The sequence below is a fragment of the Pongo pygmaeus genome, chromosome 6, assembly GCF_028885625.2.
Source record: "Pongo pygmaeus isolate AG05252 chromosome 6, NHGRI_mPonPyg2-v2.0_pri, whole genome shotgun sequence".
Classification (NCBI taxonomy): domain Eukaryota; kingdom Metazoa; phylum Chordata; class Mammalia; order Primates; family Hominidae; genus Pongo; species Pongo pygmaeus.
This window is the reverse complement of record NC_072379.2, coordinates 31,746,820-31,770,311: the sequence shown is the minus strand read 5'-3', so window position 1 is coordinate 31,770,311 and position 23,492 is coordinate 31,746,820. Positions and strand designations below refer to the sequence as shown.

The following is a 23,492-nucleotide window of genomic DNA, read 5'->3' as shown; positions in this document are numbered from 1 at the left end:
ATTTTAAAAATCAACTTTCATAATTACTAAGTCTGTTGTTTTCTTTATCTATTTCTTATTTAATTACGCATAATTAAATCCTCTCTTTTTAAAAACTATTGCTTTTTATACATTATGGCATTTAATGAAATATGTTAGTTTCTTTTTTAAATAAGTTACTTCTGCCTGTAAAGTTATCAAGGCTTTGAACAGATATTTCAAAGAAGAAGATATACAAATGCTAAATAAGGACATGAGAAACTGTTCAAAATCATTAGTAGTCATCAAGAAAATACCAGTGAAAATCACAATCAGATATCGCAACCCACATATTAGGATTGCTAAAATAAAAGGACAGTTACTGGAACTCTTGAGTGTTACTGGTGGCAGTAAAAATGGAACAACCATTATGGAAGAAGGCTAGCAGCTTTGTACTAAACTAAACATAGATCTACCCTGGGTCCCAACAATTTCACTCCTAGAAAGAAAAACATGTAATCACAAAAGACTTGTACATAAGTGTTCATAGCAACATTAGTCATAATAGGCAAAAACTGGAAGCAGCCCAGGTGTCCATCAGCAGGAATGGGTAAACAAACTTTGAGGTGTTCATAGCTTCAACAGCCAGTATGTAGCATTGAGAAGGAAATGAAAAGATCTCATGCAGTAACATGTTGCCTTACAAAAAAAAAAAAGAGTGTATATTGCATGATTCCATTTACATGAAGTTCTAAACAAGTTAATCTACGGCAAAACACCGAAGTCAGAGCCCTTGGAGTGGTGGAACAGGTGTGGTGGAAAGTGACCGGGGTGTGGTGGAAAGTGACCGGGATGTGATGTAGCCCCAGTCATTGCTTTTGGCAGGGGGAGGGAGAAAGGGGAAATGAAATAGGTTGGAGCATTCTGTTCTTAACGAGGTCAACCCTCAGGAGAAACTGTCTTACTAGAGGCCTAACCTGCAGGGGTGTTTTTGTTTGTTTGTTTTTTGAGACAAGGTCTTACTCTGTCATGCAGGCCAGAGTGCAGTGGTGCAATCACAGCTCACTGCAGCCTTGACCTCCTGGGCTCAAGCAATCCTCCCACCTCAGCCTCCCAAGTAGCTGGGACTACAGGCAGGTGCCACCATGCTCGGCTTATTTTTGGATTTTTTTGTAGAGATGGCGTTTCACCATGTTGCTCAGGCTTGTCCTGAATTCCTGGGCTCAAGTGATCTGCCCCTGTCAGCTTCCCAAAGTACTGGGACTCCAGGTGCGAGCCACCATGCCCGGCCTGCTGGGTTTTTATCAGAGCCTAACCAACCTGGGGAAAGAGAAATACACAACTCCAGCCCACTCTAGCAGTCTCTTTCTCACCTGGAAAAACTGAGAAGCACTTGTAAGTGTAAAGTCCAAGACACAGGCTTATCAGGGACTGAGGCCAACTCACAGGACTCTAGAATGCTTTTCCTTACCCCACACATTACCACTAAAGGCTAAAGTCCTTTAGCATGACTAAAGGACTATTTGTAGCAATTCCTTTTACCTGGGACATTATGTCCAGCCATCAAGAAAAGGTTACGAGACATACTACAACGTAAACACACAGTTTGAGGAGACAGAGCAAGCATCAGAACCAGAGTCAGACACGGCAGGGATGTTGGAATGATCCAGCCAGGAGTATAAAACAACTGTGATTAACACGTTAAGGGCCCTAATGGATACAGTACATGGCAGGCAAGAACAGATGGGCCTTGTAAGAAGGGAGATGAAAATTCTGAGCAAGAACTAAAGAGAAATGCTAAAGGCCAAACTTACTATAAAAGAAATCAAGAATGCCGTTGCTAGGCTTACTGGTAAACTGAATATGGCTGAGGAAAGAATCTCTGAGCTTGAAGATTCTTCAGTAGAAACCGCCAAAACTGAAAAAGCAAAGACGAAAAGACAGAAAAGTGTCAGAACAGAATATCAAAGGCCTGTAGTACAGCTACAAAAGGTATAACATACATGTAAAGGGAGTATCAGAATCAAAAGACAGAGAGAGGAACAGAAACAATAGGGGTTAAGCATTTTCTCAAATTGATGTCAGACACCAAACTATAGATGCAGGAAATTCAGAGAACACCATCAGGAGGAACTCCAAAAATTTACACCAATGCATATTATTTTCAAACTACAGAAAATCAAAAATAAAGAAAAAATTCTGAAAGAACACAGAAGGACAAAAAAGCATTTTACCTATAAAAGAGCAAATGTAAGAACTGGATCCAACTTCTCAGAAACCAAGCCACAAAGAAAATGTAGTCAAATATTTAAAATGTTGAGATAAAAAATTCACAAACCCAGAATTCTATACGTTGTGAGGTTACCCTTCAAAAATGAAGAAAAAATAAAGATTTTTCCAGACAAACAAAAAATTGAGGGAATTTGTTGCCAGTAACTCTGTTGTGAGAAATATTAAAAGAAATTTTTTAGAGAAAAGGAAAATGATAAAGAACAGAAATTCAGAATTACATAAAAAATGGAAGAGTATCAGAGAAGAAATAAGTGAAGGTGAAATAAAACCTTTCATTTTTCTTATTCTTAATTGATCTAACAGCAACAATTATTTGATTATGTATGCTTATATATATGTGTGTATATATGTATGCGTATGTATACACACATATATATACATCAGTTTACATAGCCAAATAATTGTTGGAAGAAATAGGATTATTTTGTTATTATAAGGTATTCACACTACCAGTAGAACAGCATAGTGTTACTTGAGAGTGTACTGGGATTAGTTGTAAATGTACATTGCAAACTCTAGGGCAACACTAAGAAAAGTAAAACAAGAAGTATAATTCACATGCTAATAAAGAACAGAGAATGAAATCAAACAATAAGCATGGTTTTATCGGTTATTATTTTGCATAATGTAGAAAGGTTCTAAACACTCCTCAAAATAATCCAAAATATTTAAAAGACATGATTTAATAAATTATACATAAACTCTTGTAAATTTTATAAAGATCTATGTAGAAAGATCAAAGAAAATTTTAAGAGTGACTCAGTGCATTGTTTTTTTCTTAATTCTAGAAAGATTTAAAAGTGTGCTAATCAGAAAAAAAAAAGGCACATCCAAGGATGTGAACATACTTTTAAATGGCTAAACCAAGTTTGTAATGTGACAAGAATTAAAATATGTGTACTAATTTTTAAAATCCAAATCCTAAGGGACAATACCCTTAGAAAACTGGCTGAAATATCTTTGAAATTTTCAGAGTTTAGAAAAATATAAATAGTCAAATTTTTAAAAAGTTTAAAAGTGAGCTAAAGCAATTCTGTTGCATATAAAATAAAGATAAGTTATAAATACAGCATGGGGTAAATATAAATTTTAAATAAATGTACCATTAACCTAAAAGCAAATTGTTTTTAAGTGAATGAGTCTTAAGCAAAACAGTTTGCTCCTAGTTTGAACACAATAGGAATTCAGTAAAGTTTGCAGAATTCTAGTAAATGGTACAGAATGATTTAGGCTGAATTTTTTTCTGTTATTGTTATTTTGAGAAAATGTAACATAATTCAAATTTCTTCATGTCATAATTTGATAATCGTAATACCTAGAGTTGTGAGATTTTATTCAGCAATGTTCATTAAATAGGATTTTTCTGAAATGCCAATTGAAACAATGATAATTACTATTGCTACATAGTAGAATTCAGCAATTAGCCTAAACAATAGCTTCACAGCAAATAGATTGCTACAGGACTAAGTTCAATATAAGAAAAATATTTCGGCATCTGAATAAGCACTATAGAACATAAAAGTTTTTAGGAAGTGATTTTTAGACTTTGGTAAGACTGTGATTGGGCAGGGAAATGGTATGGAGTGAAAGTAGATGGGCAAAGATTTAGGAATGCAACTATAATAAAACTCACCCTGTTATGTTCAATAATATACATAATAAAATACAGTAGGGGCCCAAGGAAAGGAGAAAAATATTTTGATATTAATTATGGCTAAATAGTTGGAATACCTTGAATGCCATGCTGAAGAATCTGAACAATTTTATAAAGTAGGAAAATTTGAAATATAAAAAGTTTTGAGCAAAAAGCATGAGATTTAATTCACATTTTGGTTTCTACATAAAGAAAGGGAGCAGAGAAATTAGAGGGTAGTAGATTAAATACTTCGTAAAATAATTTGGGAAAGAGATAATAAAAACTTAAACTTATGGAGGAAGAGGAAGATAATTCTTATTAATGTAAACCAAGTATAATGAAATATGCTTAAAATGTTATCTTAGAGTAACAAAAACATGAGGGAGGAAAGACAAATGACAAAATCTGATAGGCTTTCACTATAAAACAATACTGAGTAAAAATGTAATAAACAACATCTCAAATGTATTGCCAAGTCCTCAAAAAATGAAAATTCCCAGCATCCAAAAATATCGAAGAGGCTGAAAATATAATGATGAATAGATGATGATGCTACAGTTGTCCTGGGCCTCTGCTGATCTTGGAACCACCAGGGTTGGCTTAATAGCTGCAGAGGTCAGGAAACAAATATTTTAACTATGCAAATGAGGTATGAACCCTGAGAATCTCCTGACAATTTGGACTCTTTCACTCAGTGAAACAGTGAACCTAAAAATATCTTCCCAAGAGGCACACAGATGTTGGGGAAATTTGTCTACTCTGTGTAAAAAATAAAAATTCTTCTTCTCTAAAACTTTCTCACTATAGACTTGCCCCACGTGAATTTGAAATCCAGATTATGTTGCTTGTGTGATCTAGGGAAACATATACTACAAAATTAGCCTGAAGTGCCGGATTTTAAGTCCTAGAGCACTTGGCAAAAGCAAAATCAAGTCCTTTTTGCAGTACATGATTTCACCTTGCCAGTAGAGGATACCCACATTGCCACAGATAAAATCCTGCACAATATAAATCCATAATCAAGAATCACCAACTACAGGAGGAAAAAAGCCACAATAATAACTTTAGTGTAAATAACTGACACCCTGGAATTTAATGCAGAGCTGTGTAGTGTGTTAAGAAAGAGGGCAAAGTGGTGCTGAGAAGAATGTATATTCTGTTGATTTGGGGTGGGGAGTTCTGTAGATGTCTATTAGGTCCGCTTGGTGCAGAGCTGAGTTCAAGTCCTGGATATCCGTGTTAACCTTCTGTCTAGTTGATCTGTCTAATGTTGACAGTGGGGTGTTAAAGTTTCCCATTATTATTGTGTGGGAGTCTAAGTCTCTTTGTAGGTCTCTAAGGTCTTGCTTTATGAATCTAGGTGCTCCTGTATTGGGTGCATATATATTTAGGATAGTTAGCTCTTCTTGTTGAATTGATCCCTTTACCATTATGTAATGGCCTTCTTTGTCTCTTTTGATCTTTGTTGGTTTAAAGTCTGTTTTATCAGAGACTAGGATTGCAACCCCTGCTTTTCTTTGCTTTCCATTTGCTTGGTAGATCTTCCGCCATCCCTTTATTTTGAGCCTATGTGTGCTGGAAGTAAAGCACTCCTCACCAAAAAGAACAGAAATCACAACAAACTGTCTCTCAGACCACAGTACAATCAAATTAAAACTCAGGATTAAGAACCTCACTCAAAACCACACAACTACATGGAAACTGAACAACCTGCTCCTGAATGAGTTCTGGATAAATAATAAAATGAAGGCGGAAATAAAGATGTTCTTTGAAACCAATGAGAACAAAGACACAACATACCAGAATCTCTGGGACACATTTAAAGCAGTGTGTAGAGGGAAATTTACAGCACTAAATGCCCACAAGAGAAAGCAGGAAAGATCTAAAATTGACACCCTAACATCACAATTAAAAGAACTAGAAAAGCAAGAGCAAACACTTTCAAAAGCTAGCAGAAGACAAGAAATAACTAAGATCAGAGCAGAACTGAAGGACATCAAGACACAAAAAACTCTTAAAAAAATCAATGAATCCAGGAGCTGATTTTTTGAAAATCAGCAAGACTAATAAAGAAGAAAAGAGAGAGGAATCAAATAGACGCAATAAAAAATAATAAAGGGGATATCACCACCGATCCCACAGAAATACAAACTACCATCAGAGAATACTATAAACACCTCTATGCAAATAAACTAGAAAATCTAGAAGAAATGGATAAATTCCTGGACACATACACCCTCCCAAGACTAAATCAGGAAGAAGTTGAATCTCTGAATAGCCAATAACAGGCTCTGAAGTTGAGGCAATAATTAATAGCCTACCAACCAAAAAAAGTCCAGGCCAGACAGATTCACAGCCGAATTCTACCAGAGGTACAAATAGGAGCTGGTACCATTCCTTCTGAAATTATTCCAATCAGTAGAAAAAGAGGGAATCCTCCTTAACTCATTTTATGAGGTCAGCATCATCCTGATACCAAAGCCTGGTATAAAAAAGAGAATTTTAGACCAATATCCCTGATGAACATCGATGCGAAAATCCTCAATAAAATACTGGCAAATTGAATCCAGCAACACATCAAAAAGCTTTTCCACCATGATCAAGTTGGCTTCATCCCTGGGATGCAAGGCTGGTTCAACATATGCAAATCAATAAATGTAATCCATCACATAAACAGAACCAATGACAAAAACCACATGATTATCCCAATAGATGCAGAAAAGGCCTTCGACAAAATTCAACAGCACTTCATGCTAAAAACTCTCAATAAATTAGGCATTGATGGGACATATCTAAAAATAACAAGAGCTGTTTATGACAAACCCACAGCCAATATCATACTGAACAGGCATAAACTGGAAGCATTCCCTTTGAAAACTGGCACAAGACAGGGATGCCTTCTCTCACCACTCCTATTCAACATAGTGTTGGAAGTTCTGGCCAGGGCAATCAGGCAAGAGAAAGAAATAAAGGGTATTCAATTAGGAAAAGAGGAAATCAAATTGTCCCTGTTTGCAGATGACAAGATTGTATATTTAGAAAACCCCATCATCTCAGCCCAAAATCTTCTTAAGCTGATAAGCAACTTCAGCAAAGTCTCAGGATACAAAATCAATGTACAAAAATCACAAGCATTCTTATACACCAATAACAGACAAACAGAGAGCCAAATCATGAGTGAATTCCCATTCATAATTGCTACAAAGGGAATAAGATATCTAGGAATCCAACTTACAAAGGATGTGAAGGACCTCTTCAAGGGGAACTACAAACCACTGCTCAATGAAATAAAAGAGAACACAAACAAATGGAAGAACATTCCATGCTCATGGATAGGAAGAATCAATATGGTGAAAATGGCCATACTGCCCAAGGTAATTTATAGATCAATGCCATCCCCATCAAGCTATCAATGACTTTCTTCACAGAATTGGAAAAAATTAAACTTCATATGGAACCAAAAAAGAGCCCGCATTGCCAAGACAATTCTAAGCAAAAAAAACAAAGCTGGAAGCATCATGCTACCTAACTTCAAACTATACTACAAGTCTACAGTAATCAAAACAGCATGGTACTGGTACCCAAACAGAGAGACAGACCAATGGAACAGAACAGAGGCCTCAGAAATAACAACACACATCTACAACTATCTGATCTTTGACAAACCTGACAAAAATAAGAAATGGGGAAAGGATTCCCTGTTTAATAAATGGTGCTGGGAAAACTGGCTAGCCATATGTAGAAACCTGAAGCTGCATCCGTTCCTTACACCTTATACAAAAATTAATTTAGATGGATTAAAGACTTAAATGTTACACCTAAAACCACAATAACCCTAGAAGAAAACCTAGGCAATACCACTCAGGACATAGGCATGGGCAAGGACTTCATGACTAAAACACCAACAGCAATGGCAACAAAAGCCAAAATAGACAAATGGGATCTAACTAAACTACAGAGCTTCTGCATGGCAAAAGAAACTACCCTCAGAGTGAACAGGCAACCCACAGAATGAGAGAAAATTTTTGCAATCTACCCATCTGACAAAGGGCTAATACCCAGAATCTACAATGAACTCAAACAAATTTACAAGAAAAAAACAAACAACCCCATCAAAAAGTGGGCAAAGGATATGAACAGACACTTCTCAAAAGAAGACATTTATGCGGCCAACAGACACATGAAAAAATGCTCATCATCACTGGTCATCAGAGAAATGCAAATCAAAACCATAATGAGATACCATCTCACACCAGTTAGAATGGTGATCATTAAAAAGTCAGGAAAAAACAGATGTTGGAGAGGATGTGGAGAAATAGGAACGCTTTTACACTGTTGGTGGGAGTGTAAACTAGTTCAACCATTGTAGAAGACAGTGTGGTAATTCCTCAAGGATCTAGAACTAGAAATACCATTTGACCCAGCAATCCCATTACTGGGTATATACCCAATAAATCATGCTACAATAAAGACACATGCACACGTACGTTTATTGTGGCACTAGTCACAATAGCAAAAACTTGGAACCAACCCAAATGTCCATCAATGATAGACTGGATTAAGAAAATGTGGCACATATACACCATGAAATGCTATGCAGCCATAAAAAAAGGATGAGTTCATGTCCTTTGTAGGGACATGGATGAAGCTGGAAACCATCATTCTGAGCCAACTCTCACAAGGACAGAAAACCAAACACCAGATGTTCTCACTCATAGGTGGAAACTGAACAATGAGAACTCTTGGACGCAGGGCAGAGAACATCACACATGGCGGCCTGTCGTGGGTTGAGGGGCAGGCAGAGGGATACCATTAGGAGAAATACCTAATGTAAATGACGAGTTAATGGGTGCAGCAAACCAACATGGCACATGTATACCTATGTAACAAACCTGCACATTGTGCACATGTACCCTAGAACTTAAAGTATAAAAAAAGGAAAGACAGAAAGAGGGCAAAGTAAATGCATTTTCAAATAAAACCTGAGTTTCCACTAACAGACCTAATTTATTAAAGGAATTTTAAAATACGTAGTTTATCAAGGAAAAGGATATTCTTAAGTGATCTCAATTCTTAGGATGGACTGATATACAAGAGGTAATGGCGTGCAAAGAAATTAGAAAGGGAGGGGCAGAGCAGGATGACGGACTAGAGGCCTACACCATTTGTTCCTCCACAGTAACACCAAATTTTAACAACTAACTACACGCAAAAAGCACTATCACAAGAATGAAAGATCAGGCGAGCAATCTCAATACATGATTTTAACTTCATATCACAGAAAGAGACATTGAAGAGGGCAGGAAAGACAGCCTCCACACACCGATGCTCTCCCTCCCTCGTTCCCTCCTGCTGGGAAATCTATGCACTTAAGGGAGTGAGAGCACAGTGATTGTGAAGTTTTGCATTGAACTCGCTGCTGCCTTGTCCCAGTGGAAAGCAGAACAAGGTTGTACTCAACTGACATCTGCCCATGGAGGGAGCATCTGGACCAGCCCTAGCCAGAGAAGAATCACCCATCCCAGTGATCAGAGTTTGAGTTCCAGCAAGCCTCACCACTGTGGGCTGAGTGCTCTGGGGCCCTAAATAAACTTGAGGGGCAGTCTAGGCCACAAGGACTGCAATTTCTAGGCAAGTCCTAGTGCTGAGTGGGGCTCAGGGCCAGTGGACTGGAGGGGCATGTGACCTACTGAGACACCAGCCAGGGTGGCTAAGGTAGTGTTGCACAGTATGGAGAAATCTATGTGTTGGGAGAGGGAGAGCACAGTGACTGGAGGACCTTACTTTGAACTCAGTGCTGCCCTGGCACAGCAGAGACCTGGCAGGATTCATCACTTGCTGACTATAGAGCCCCTCCGCCATCAGCCCTGAGTAACCAACAGTGATACCCAGGTAATACACCACAGGCCTAGGGCTCTAAGACTTGCTGGCTTCAGGGGTAACCCAGCACATTCACAGCTGTGGTGACTATGGTGAAAGACTCCTTCTGTTTGAGAAAAGTAGGGGGGAAAACGAAGGGAACTCAGTCTTGCACCTTAGGTACCAGCTCAGCCACAATGGGGTAGAGCACCAAGCAGGCTCTTGGGGTCCCTGAGTCCAGGCCAAGGCTGTTGATCAACATTTCTGGACCTGCCTTGGTCCAAACGGGAGCCAATGGCCCTGAAGGGTGAGTCCCAGGTCTGGCAGCATTCACCACAAGCTGACTAAAGAGACCTTGGGCTTTAAGTGAACAATGGTGGTGGCCTGGCAGAACCCCACATGGATCAGTGGTGGTGGCCACAGAAACAGGCTCCTCTGCCTATGGAAAAGGGAGAGAAGAGTCAGAAAGACTTTGTCTTGTTGTTTGGGTATCAGCTTAGCCACAGTAGAATAGAACACTAGATAAATTTCTAAGGTTTTTGACTTCAATTCCTGGCTCCCAGACAGCATTTTCAGACCCACCCAGGGCTTGGGGGAACTTGCTGCTCTGAAGGAGACAAACTGATGGCCAACTTTGCCACCTGCTGATCATAGAGCCCTAGGGCCTTGAGTGAACTAGGTGGTAGCCAGGTAGTGGTTACAGTGGACCTTGGGTGAGACCCAATGCTGTGCTTGGCTGTTCAGGTCTAAAGTAGCACAGTCCTAGTGTTGGTGACCACAGGGTTCTTTTGTCCCCCCACCCCAGTTCCAGGAGGCTTAGCAAAGAGAGAGAGACTTTGTTTGGGAGAAGGTAAGGGAAAAGAACAAGAGTTTCTGCCTGGTAATCCAGATAATTATTCTAGATCTTGTCCAAGACCACCAAGGTGGTACCTCTCTGAGCCTACAAGAACAACAATGTTATTGAGTTTGGGGCCCATGTCTCTTTGAATACCTGGAAAGCCTTCCCAAGAAGGGTTGGTATAAACAAGCAAGCCTAGACAGTGAAGACTGCAATAAATGCCTAACTCTTTTTTTTTTTTTGAAAGTAAAAATTTTTATTTTGATTGATTTCTCAATGTATAGTTCAGTAAAATGCCAGTTTTTAATGGCAAAAATTTGGTTCCACTGAAACTCCATAATGCTACAGAGAGCTACTACTTTTTCCAGGAAGTAGGTAAACAGCTGGAAAGAAAAAGGACAATTTCTTAGCAGCATGGCAACTTAAACTGCAGATCTAATAGGTCTGCAACTTTTACACTAAAAATGGCACAAACAGCTGGTGACACAAGTGAGAAATGGAGAACAAGATGTGAACACTGAAAAGAACAATATATATATACTGTAAATACAATGAATAAACCAAATGTAGCTATAAGGATCTTAAAGGATGATTATAGAAAAGGGAACCAAATATTTTCCTCAAATGCCTTTTAGAGCCTTTCTGTAGAGATGTATATATATATATATATGTATATTTATCCAAAAATATGTTTTATACAGATAAATGTTTCTCAATTAAAGATGGGACCAAAGCTATAAGTATAACATAAAGTGCATTGTCTTTTGTAAGACTATTTATCCACCTGAATTTTCAATTTCTTTAAAGTTAGTGCATTAAATGTTTTCCAAATATAATTACCTGACAGTCTTTTTATAGATATAAATCAAGTAGGCATTATGTTTTAAAAGGGTTTGCAGGTTAAACTTTTCTAAGATGCTGTGCATATTAAACTTATTATGAGCCCCATTAAGAATCATTATTAATAAACATATCAAAAAGGGCTGTATAAGTCAGATTTTCCTGTTCATAGTAAATATTTTCTGATTTCCAGTTTACAAGTATTAAAAATGCACAAGATTTTACTCCACAAGTACTTTTAAGAATATACTTTGATTTCATATGTGTGTCAGTAAAACTCCACATGTTGTAACCATTATTATGTTTCTGTTTTTAAAATGGGGATGTAATACTAATAACCACTACCTATAAAATAAAGCACACAATTGTTCTGGTGATTTTACAAATCTTTTTTTAAATGCCCTGGCACCAACTAACATATACAAGCATCGAGACCATGCAGGAAAAAAAAATGACCTATGAAATTAACCAAACAAAGCCCCAAGGATTAATCCTGAATAAAGAGAGATATGCAACCTTTCAGACAGAAAATTCAAAATAGCTGTGCTGAGGAAACTCAAAGAAATTCAAAATAACACAGAGGATGAATTCAGAGTTCTATCAGATAAATTTAGCAAAGAGATTAAAGTTATTTTTAAAAATTGAGCGGAAATTCTGGAGTTGAAAAATGTAACCGACATACTGAGGAATGCATCAGAGTCCCTTACTAGCAGAATTGATCAAGCAGAAGAAAGAATTAATGAACTTGAAGACAGGCTATTCAAAAATACACAGAAAACACAAAAGAAAATACACAGAGAAGACAAAAAAAAAAATGAAGCATGCTTACAAGATCTAGAAAATGGCCTCAAAATGGCAAATCTAAGAATTATTCACCTTAAAGAGGAGATAGAGAGAGAGAGGGGTAGAAAGTTTATCCAAGGGGATAATGATAGAGAACTTCCCAAACCTAGAGAAATATATCAATATTCAAGTACGACAAGGTTGTAGAACACCAAGCAGATTTAACCCAAAGAAGACTACTTGAAGACATTTAATAATCAAACTCTTCAAAGATCAAGGATAAAGAATGGATCTTAAAAGTAGCAAGAGAAAAGAAACAAATAATGTACAACTGAGCTTCAACACTTCTGGCAGCAGACTTTTCAGTCGAAATTTTATAGGCCAGGAGAGAATGGCATGACATATTTAAAGTGCTGAAGGAACAACACTTTTACCCTAGAATAGTTCTGCCAAAAAAAAAAAAAAAAATCCTTCAAACATGAAGGAGAAATAAAGACCTTTCCAGACCAAAAAAAGCTGAGGGATTTTATTAACACCAGACCTGTCCTACAAGAAATGCTAAAGGGATTTCTTCAATCAGAAAATGACATTAATGAGCAATAAGAAATCATCTGGAGGTACAAAACTCACTGGTAATAGCACATAAAAACACAGAGTATAATAATACTCTAACTGTGTTGTGTAAAATACTCTTATCTTAAATAGAAAGACTAAATGATGAACCGATCAAAAATAATAATTACAGCAACTTTTCAAGATGTAGAGAGTACAATAAGACATAAAGAGAAACCATAAAATGTTAAAAAGTGAGTGGATGAAGTTGAAGTGTGGAGTTTTTATTCATTTTATTTTTGCTTGTTTGCTTATTTGTTTGTTTATGCAATTAGTGTTGTCATCAGTTTCAAATAATGGGTTATAAGATTATTTTTCAAGCTTCATGGTAACCTCAAATTGAAAAACACACAATGGGCACACAAAAAATAAAAAGCAAGAAATTAAATCGTACCACCAACAAAAATCAACTCCACTATAAGAAGACAGGAAGGAAGAAAAAAATAAAACAACCACCAAACAACCAGAAAACACATAACGAAATGGCAAAAACAAGTCCTTACTTATTAATAATAATATTGAATGTAAATGGACTAAAATTTCCAATCAAAAGACATAGAGTGGTTGAATAAACACAATAGCAAGACCCATGACGGTTGCCTATAAGAAACACACCTCATCTATAAAGACACACATAGACTGAAAATAAAAGGATGAAAAAAGATATTGCGTGACAATGGAAGCAAAACAAAAGAAAGGAGTAGCTACACTTATGTCAGACAAAATAGGCTTCAAGACAAAAACTGTAATAAGAGACACAGAAGGTTATTATATAATAATAAATGAGTCAATTCAGAAACAGAATATAACAGTTGTAAATATATATCCACCCAACACTGGAGCACCCAGGCATATAAAGCAAATAATACTAGAGCTAAAGAGAGAGAGAGACTTCAACACAATAAAAGCTGCAGACTTCAACACCTCACTTTCAGTATTGGACAGATCTTCCAGACAGAAAATCAACAAAGAAACATCAGACTTAATCTGCACTTTAGAACAAATGGACTTAATATATATTTACAGAAGATTTAATCTAATGGCCACAGAATACACATTCTTCTCCTCAACACATGGATCATTCTCAAGAATAGATCATATGTTAGGTTACAAAACAAGTCTTAAAACATTCAGAAAAATTGAAATACTATCAAGCATCTTCTCTGACCACAGTTGAATAAAACTAGGAATCAATAACAACAGCAATTTTGAAAACTATATAAACACATGGAAATTAAACAATATGGCCCAGAATGATCAGTGAGTCAATGAAGAAATCCGAAGGAAATTGAAAATTTTCTTGAAACAAATGATAAGGAAACACAACATGCCAAAACCTATGGAATGTAGCAAAAACGGAAATTTATAGCTATAAAAGCCTACATCAAGAAAGAAAGAAAACTTCAAATAAATAAGCCAAGAATGCATCTTTAAAAATTAGAAAGACAAGAGCAAACCAAACCCAAAATCAGTAGTAGAAAAAAAAATAAAGATCAGCACAGAAATAAATAAACTTGAAATTAAGAAAACAGTACAAGAGATCAATGAAATGAAAATTTAGTTGTTTGAAACAATAAATAAAATTGACAAATCTTTAGGGAGACTAAGAAAAAAAGACACCAGAGCCAAATAAATAAAATCAGAGTTGAAAAAAATAGAGACATTAGAACTGATACCACAGAAATTCAAAGGATCATTAGTAGCTAGTATGAGCAACTGTATGCCAACGAATTGGAAAATCTAGAGGAAATGTGTAAATTCCTAGACATATACAACCTGCCAAAGTTAAACCATAAAGAAATCCAAAACCCGAACAGACCATTAACAAGCAATGAGATCAAAGCTGTAATAAAAAGTCTCTCAGTAAGACCATACTTTCAGGGATTATTTCTATAGTTCGTTACTAGAGAAGTTTCTCCGAACGTGTAGAGCACCGAAAGCTGAAACTGGATCCCTTCCTTACACCTTATACAAAAATCAATTCAAGATGGATTAAAGACTTAAACATTAGACCTAAAACCATAAAAACCCTAGAAGAAAACCTAGGCATTACCATTCAGGACATAGGCATGGGCAAGGACTTCATGTCTAAAACACCAAAAGCAATGGCAACAAAAGCCAAAATTGACAAATGGGATCTAATTAAACTCAAGAGCTTCTGCACAGCAAAAGAAACTACCATCAGAGTGAACAGGCAACCTACAAAATGGGAGAAAATTTTCGCAACTTACTCATCTGACAAAGGGCTAATATCCAGAATCTACAATGAACTCAAACAAATTTACAAGAAAAAAACAAACAACCCCATCAAAAAGTGGGCGAAGGACATGAACAGACACTTCTCAAAAGAAGACATTTATGCAGCCAAAAAACACATGAAAAAATGCTCACCATCACTGGCCATCAGAGAAATGCAAATCAAAACCACAATGAGATACCATCTCACACCAGTTAGAATGGCGATCATTAAAAAGTCAGGAAACAACAGGTGCTGGAGAGGATGTGGAGAAATAGGAACACTTTTACACTGTTGGTGGGACTGTAAACTAGTTCAACCATTGTGGAAGTCAGTGTGGCGATTCCTCAGGGATCTAGAACTAGAAATACCATTTGACCCAGCCATCCCATTACTGGGTATATACCCAAAGGACTACAAATCATGCTGCTATAAAGACACATGCACACGTATGTTTATTGCGGCATTATTCACAATAGCAAAGACTTGGAACCAACCCAAATGTCCAACAATGATAGACTGGATTAAGAAAATGTGGCACATATACACCATGGAATACTATGCAGCCATAAAAAATGATAAGTTCATGTCCTTTGTAGGGACATGGATGAAATTGGAAATCATCATTCTCAGTAAACTATTGCAAGAACAAAAAACCAAACACCGCATATTCTCACTCATAGGTGGGAATCGAACAATGAGAACACATGGACACAGGAAGGAGAACATCACACTCTGGGGACTGTTGTGGGGTGGGGGGAGGGGGGAGGAGTAGCACTGGGAGATATACCTAATGCTAGATGACGAGTTAGTGGGTGCAGCGCACCAGCATGGCACATGTATACATATGTAACTAACGTGCACATTGTGCACATGTACCCTAAAACTTAAAGTATAATAATAATTTTTAAAAAAAAAGAATAAAAAGTCTCTCAGTAAAGAAAAGTCCGGGAACCTGATGGCTTCACAGCAGAATTCTACCAAACATTTAAAGAACCAATACCAATCCTACTCAAACTATTCTAAAAAGTAGAGGAGGAGAAAATACTTCCAAATTCCTTCTATGAAGCCAAAACCAGACAAAGACACATCAAAAAAAGAAAACTACAGGACACTCTCTCTGTTGAATATTGATGCAAAAAGCCTTAGCAAAATACTAGCAAACTGAATTAAACAATACATTAGAAAGAATATTCATCAAGACTAAATGGGATTTATCCCAGGGATATAAGAACACTTTAACATATGCAAATAAATCAATGTCGTACATCATATCAATAGAATGAAGGACAAAAACCATGTGATCATTTTAATTGGTGCTGCAAATGACAAAATTCAACACCCTTTCATGATAAAAATCCTCAAAAAACAGGCATAGAAGGAACTACCTTAACATAATAAAAGACATATATGACAGACCCACAGCTAGTATCACACTGAATGAGGAAAAACTGAAAGCCTTTCCTTTAAGATCTGGAACACAACAGTGATGCCCACTTTCACCACTGTTATCCAACATAGTACTGGAAGTCCTAGCTAGAGCAATCAGACAAGAGAAGGATATAAAGGGCATCCAAATTGGAAAGGAAGATGTCAAATTATCCTAGTTTGCAGATGATATGAGCTGATATCATCTGCAAAGACTCCAAAGAAAGTATAGAACTGATAAACAAATTCAGAAAAGTTGCAGAGTTGGAAAAAAAAAGACATTAGAACTGATACCACAGAAATTAACATGCAAAAATCAGTAGCATTTCTATATTCCAAAAGTGAATATTCTGGAAAAGAAATAAAAAAAGTAACTCCATTTACAATAACCGCAAATAAAATTAAATACCTAGGAATCAAAAAGAAGTGAAAGATTTCTACAACGAAACTATAAAACACTGATGAAAGAAATTGAAGAGGACACAAAAAAATGTAAAAGTATTTCACGTTCATGGATTGGAAGAGTCAGTATTGTTAAAATGTCTATACTACTCAAAGCAATCTACAAATTCAATGCCATCCCTATAAAAATACCAGACATTCTTCACAGAAATAGAGCAATCTTAAAATTTACATAGAACCACAAAACATCCAGAATAGCCAAAGCAAAAAGAGCAAAACTGGAGGAATCACATCACCTGACTTCAAATTATACTACACAGCTACAGTAACCAAAACAGCATGGTACTGGAATAAAAACAGAAGTATGAATCAATAGAACAGAACAGATAACCCAGAAACAAATCCACACATCTCAAGTGAACTCATTTTTGACAAAGGTGCCAAGAACATACACTGGGGAAAGGACAGTCTCTTCAATACATGGTGCTGGGAAAACTGGATATCCAAATGCAGAAGACTGAAACTTGACTCATATCTCTAACCATATACAAAAAAATCAAATCAAAATGGATGAAAGACTTAAATCTAAGACCTGAAACTAAGAGATTACTTCAAGAATTTCTTGAGTAATATCCTACAAGCACAGACAACTAAAGCAAAAATGAACAGATGGGATCACATCAAGTTTAAAAGCTTCTGCACAGCAAAGGAAATGTCAATAAAGTGAAGAGACAACCCACGGAAGGGGAGAAAATATTTGCAAACTACCCATCTGACAAGGAATTTATAACCAGAATATACAAGGAGCTCAAACAACCCTATAGGGAAAAAATAATAATCTGATTTAAAAATAGGCAAAAGATCTGAATAGACATTCCTTAAAAGAAGACATATAAATGGAAGCAGGCACATGAAAAGGAGATGAACATCATTGATCAACAGAGAAATGAAAATCAAAACTACAATGAGATATCATCTCACTCCAGTAAAAATGGCTTTTATCCAAAAGATGGGCAATAACAAACGCTGATGAGGATGTGGAAAAAAGGGAATCCTCATACACTGTTGATGAGAATGTAAATTATTACAGTCACTACGGAGAACAGTTTGGAGGTTCCTCAAAATACTCAAAATAGAGCTACCATATAACCCAACAATCTCACTGCTTGGTATATACCCAAAAGAAAGGAAATCAGTGTATGGAAGAGATATCTGCACTTCCGTGTTCATTGCAGCACTGTTCACAATAGCTGAGATTTGAAAGCAACCTAAGTGTCCATCAACAGACAAATGGATAAAGAAAATGTGGTACATATACGCAATGGGGTACTATGCAGACATAAAAAGAATGAGATCTTGTCATTTACAACAGCGTAGGTGGAACTGGAGGTCATGATGTTAGGTGAAATAAGTCAGACTTGGAAAGTCAGATTTCGCATGTTCTCACTTATTTGTGGGTGCTAAATATCAAAGCAATTGAACTCATGCAGATAGAAAGTAGAAGGATGATTACCAGAGGCTAGGAAGGGTAGTGGGGGGTGAAGGAGGGAAGTAAGGATGGTTAATAGGTACAAAACATACATATATATATATTTAGAATGAATAAGACAGTATTTGATAGCTCAACAGGGTGACTATAGTCAATAATACTTTAATTGTACATCAAAAATTAACTTAGGTCAGCGCGAGGGAGCCCGAGTGGCCGCCATTACTGAGCCTGGCGCTGCGGCTGGCGCTGGGAGAGCGGGGAGGGACGGGGCCGCAGCTGGTGGCAGAGAAGGAGGGAGGGTGGGTGAGCAGGCTGCGGGAGCCGTGGGGCTCAGGGTTTCGGGGCGTGTGTGTCGGGGAGGGCGCAGGGAGGTGGCTGAAGGGACGCGCTGCTCGGTGAGCGCTCCGGAGAAGAGAGGCGAGCAGAGACTGGAGGAGAAGGCGGTGGCGGCGGGAGCGTTACCCAGGAATGTTGCTGCTGCAGCCACAGCCAGGGCCGCTGTGGTTGAGGAGGAGACAGAGGAGACCGACGTTGTTAGGAAGATGATCTCTATGATCTTGAAGAGGTTTCTGCACAGAAATGAGGGAAATACAAAGAACCAAATACAGTTCTGAAACTTGGGATCTGTATTTTGAGATGATTTTATTTTCAGAATGAGAAGCATATCTGGTTTCATATCTACGCCAGTTATCAAAATCAAAAGTACCTGTAATAATAGCGGCAACTAAATGTGATGAATGCGTGGATCATTATCTTAGAGAAGTTCAGGCATTTGCTTCAAACAAAAAGAAGCTTCTTGTAGTGGAAACATCAGCAGGATTTAATGTCAACATTGAAACGTGTTTCACCGCACTGGTACAAATGTTGGATAAAACTCGTAGCAAGCCTAAAATTATTCCTTATTTGGATGCTTATAAAACACAGAGACAACTTGTCACAGCAACAGATAAGTCTGAAAACTTGTGCAGACTGTGAGAGATTATCATGCAACTTGGAAAACTTAGTAATAAATTAAAAAATCATCCTGATTATGAAGAATACATCAACTTAGAGGGAACAAGAAACGCCAGAAATACATTCTCAAAACATACACAACAACTTAAACAGGAACCTATAAGAAAAAGGAGAGAAGAGTATATAAATACTTTACCAAGAGCTTTTAACACTCTTGCCAAGTCTAGAAGAGATTTAACATTTGAATTGGTCAGAAGCTTTGAAGTTAATGGAAAAGAGAATAGATTTCCGGTTATGTTTTGTGGTGCTAGAAAAAACACCTTGGGATGAAACTGACCATACAGACAAAATTAATGACAGGCAGATTCCATTTGACCTCCTGAGCACTTTAGAAGCTGAAAAAGTCTGTCAGAACCATGTACAACATCCAATATCCGAGAAGAGGAGGGTAGAAATGAAGGAAAAATTCAAAAAGACTTTGGAAAAAATTCAAGTCATTTCACCTGGACAGCCATGGGAGGAAGTTATGTGCTTTGTTATGGAGGATGAAGCCTTCAAGTATATCACTGAGGCTGATAGCAAAGAGGTATATGGTAGGCATCAGTGAGAAATAGTTGCAAAAGCCAAATAAAAGTTTCAAGAAATGCTTTTTGAGCATTCTGAACTTTTTTATGATTTAGATCTTAATGCAACACCTAGTTCAGATAAAATGAGTGAAATTCATACAGTTCTGAGTGAAGAACCTAGATATAAAGCTTTACAGAAACTTGCACCTGATAGGGACTCTCTTCTACTTAAGCATATAGGATTTGTTTATCATCCCACTAAAGAAACGTGTCTTAGTGACCAAAATTGTACAGACATTAAAGTGGAGCAGTTACTTGCTAGCAGTCTTTTACAGTTGGATCACGGCTGCTTGAGATTATATCACGATAGTACCAATATAGATAAAATTAACCTTTTTATTTTAGGGAAGGTTGGCCTTGCCCAAGAACTAGCAAATGAGATAAGGACACAATCCACTGATGATGAGTATGCCTTAGATGGAAAATTTGTGAACTTGATCTTCGGCCAGTTCGCCTTACTTTTTGAGTCAGTTATGGACTGCTGCCTTAAAACCACATTGGTGCTCCTTGTATTTAATTCCATTGAGTCATTGAGTTTTATTAGGGGAATTTATTGGGAAAATAAGAACTGAAGCTTCTCAGATCAGAAAAGATAAATATTTGGGTAATCTTCCATTTACATTAATTCTGGCTAATCAGAGAGATTCCATTAGTAAGAATCTACCAATTCTCAGGCACCAAGGGCAGCAGATGGCAAACAAGTTACAATGTCCTTTTGTAGATGTACCTGCTGGTACATATCCTCATAATTTTAATGAAACCCAAATAAAGCAAGCTCTAAGAGGAGTACTGGAATCTGTTAAACCCAATTTGGATGTGGTGAGCCCAGTTTCTGCCAATAAGGACATATCAGAAGCTGACGTGAGAATTGTCATGTGTGCCATGTGTGGAGATCCAATTAGTGTGGATCTTATTCCTCTCACCCTTCCTTGATTCTCATTCTTGCAGTGCTGCTCAAGCTGGACAGAATAATTCCCTAATGCTTGATAAAATCATTGGTGAAAAAAGGAGGCAAATACAGACTACAATATTATCATACCACTCTTCAATTGGAGTAAGAAAAGATGAACTAGTTCATGGGTATATATTAATTTACTCTGCAAAACGGAAAGCATCAATGGGAATGCTTCGAGCATTTCTATCAGAAGTTCAAGACACATTCCTGTACAGCTGGTGGCAGTTACTGATAACCAAGCAGATTTTTTTTGAAAATGAGGCTATCAAAGAATTAATGACTGAAGGAGAACACATTGCAACTGAGATCACTGCTAAATTTACAGCATTGTATTCTTTATCTCAGTATCATCGGCAAACTGAGATCTTTATTCTGTTTTTTAGTGATGTTGTAGAGAAAAAACATATGATAGAAAATTCTTATTTGTCTGATAATACAAGGGAATCAACCCATCAAAGTGAAGATGTTTTCCTACCATCTCCCAGAGACTCTTTTCCCTATAACAACTACCCTGATTCAGATGATGACACAGAAGCACTATCTCCTTATAGTCCAATTGGGGATGATGTACAGTTGCTTCCAACACCTAGTGACCATTCCAGATATAGATTAGATTTGCAAGGAAATGAATATTCTATTCATAGTACCCCAAACTGTCATGACCATGAACGCAACCATAAAGTGCCTCCACCTATTAAACCTAAACCAGTTGTACCTAAGACAAATGTGAAAAAAAATGGATCCAAACCTTTTAAAAACAATTGAAGCTGGTATTGGTAAAAATCCAAGAAAGCGGACTTCCTGGGTGCCTTTGGCACATCTTGAGATATGGATCCTTCTGATAACTATGCAGAACCCATTGATACAATTTTCAAACAGAAGGGCTGTTCTGATGAGATTTATATTGTCCCAGATGATAGTCAAAATCACATTAAAATTCAAAACTCACTTGTAAATAACACCCAAGGAGATGAAGAAAATGGATTTTCTGATAGAACCTCAAAAAATCACAGGGAACGGAGGCCTTCAAAATACAAATATAAATCTAAAATCTTGGTTAGTAAAGCCAAGTCGTACTATAGGAGAACACATTCAGATGCAAGTGATGATGAGGCTTTCACCACTTCTAAAACAAAAAGAAAAGGAAGACATCGTGGAAGTGAAGAAGATCCGCTTCTTTCTCCTGTTGAAACTTGGAAAGTTTAGGTATTGGTAATCCTGCAATCACTTCTGACCAGGAGTTAGATGATAAGAAGATGAAGAAGAAAACCCGCAAAGTGAAAGGAGATAAAAAGCAGAAAAAGAAAACTAAGACCTTCAATCCACCAACATGTAGAAATTGGGAAAGTAATTACTTTGGGATGCCCCTCCAGGATCTGTTTACAGCTGAGAAGCCCATACCAGTATTTGTTGAGAAATGTGTGGAATTTATTGAAGATACAAGGTTATGTACTGAAGGACTCTACCGTGTTAGCGGGAGCAAAACTGACCAAGACAATATTCAAAAGCAGTTTGATCAAGATCATAATATCAATCTAGTGTCAACGGAAGTAACAGTAAATGCTGTAGCTGGAGCCCTTAAAGCTTTCTTTGCAGATCTGCCAGTTCCTTTAATACCGTATTTTCTTCATCAAGAGCTATTGGAAGCAGCAAAAATCCCAGATAAAACAGAACATCTTCATGCCTTGAAAGAAATTGTTAAGAAATTTCATCCTGTAAACTATGATGTATTCAGATACATGATAACACATCTGAACAGGGTTAGTCAGCAAAATAAAATCAACCTAATGACAGCAGACAACTTATCCATCTGTTTTTGGCCAACCTTGATGAGAGCTGATTTTGAAAATCAAGAGTTTCTGTCTACTACTAAGATTCATCAATCTGTTGTTGAAACATTCATTCAACAGTGTCAGTTTTTCTTTTACAACGGAGAAATTGTAGAAACGACAAACACTGTGGCTTCTCCACCACCTTCAAACCCAGCACAGTTGGTGGAACCAATGGTACTACTTCAGTTGCCGCCACCATTGCAACCTCAGCTGATACAACCACAATTACAAACGGAACCTCTTTGTATTATGCGAGTAGGAGGTGATTGCAAACAGGCTGGATTTGGACAAAAAACAAACCTAGACATGCATGTTTCAGGATTCAGTAGTATACTTCATATTTCATACAGATAATTCACATTCAAAATGACATTTTCTCTTTGAACTAGATGGTATTCCTTATTCACTTACATTACAAATCTAAGACCATGTGATAAGCATGACTGGAGAGGTTTAATTTTTATAAACAAAATAGCTATAGAATACAAAGCTGCTGCTGCATGCAACCTTATTGCAATCAGTATATCATTCCTGTGACAATTTCTGTCACATTATATTGTGAATAAAATTTTTCTATAGAAATTAAATGATTTAAAAACTCACCTATATGAAACATTTAATGCTTTTCAGCCTGCTTTCTGGCTGATTTTGTTATTTGATGTGCTAATTTGGGAACTTAATTTACATTCTGGCAGTCAGTGTAGATAAGTAAAAGCCCAGTTAAGTATTTTATAATTTCAGGCTACTGAGGC

General features: G+C 37.0%; 2 pseudogenes; both read left to right on the top strand.

Moving 5' to 3' along the window:
• The first annotated feature begins 1,752 nt into the window (after positions 1–1,752).
• Positions 1,753–23,094, top strand: LOC129041508 (rho GTPase-activating protein 5-like; annotated as a pseudogene).
• Positions 14,684–14,769, top strand: LOC129041896 (small nucleolar RNA U3; annotated as a pseudogene).
• Positions 23,095–23,492: the final 398 nt, after the last annotated feature.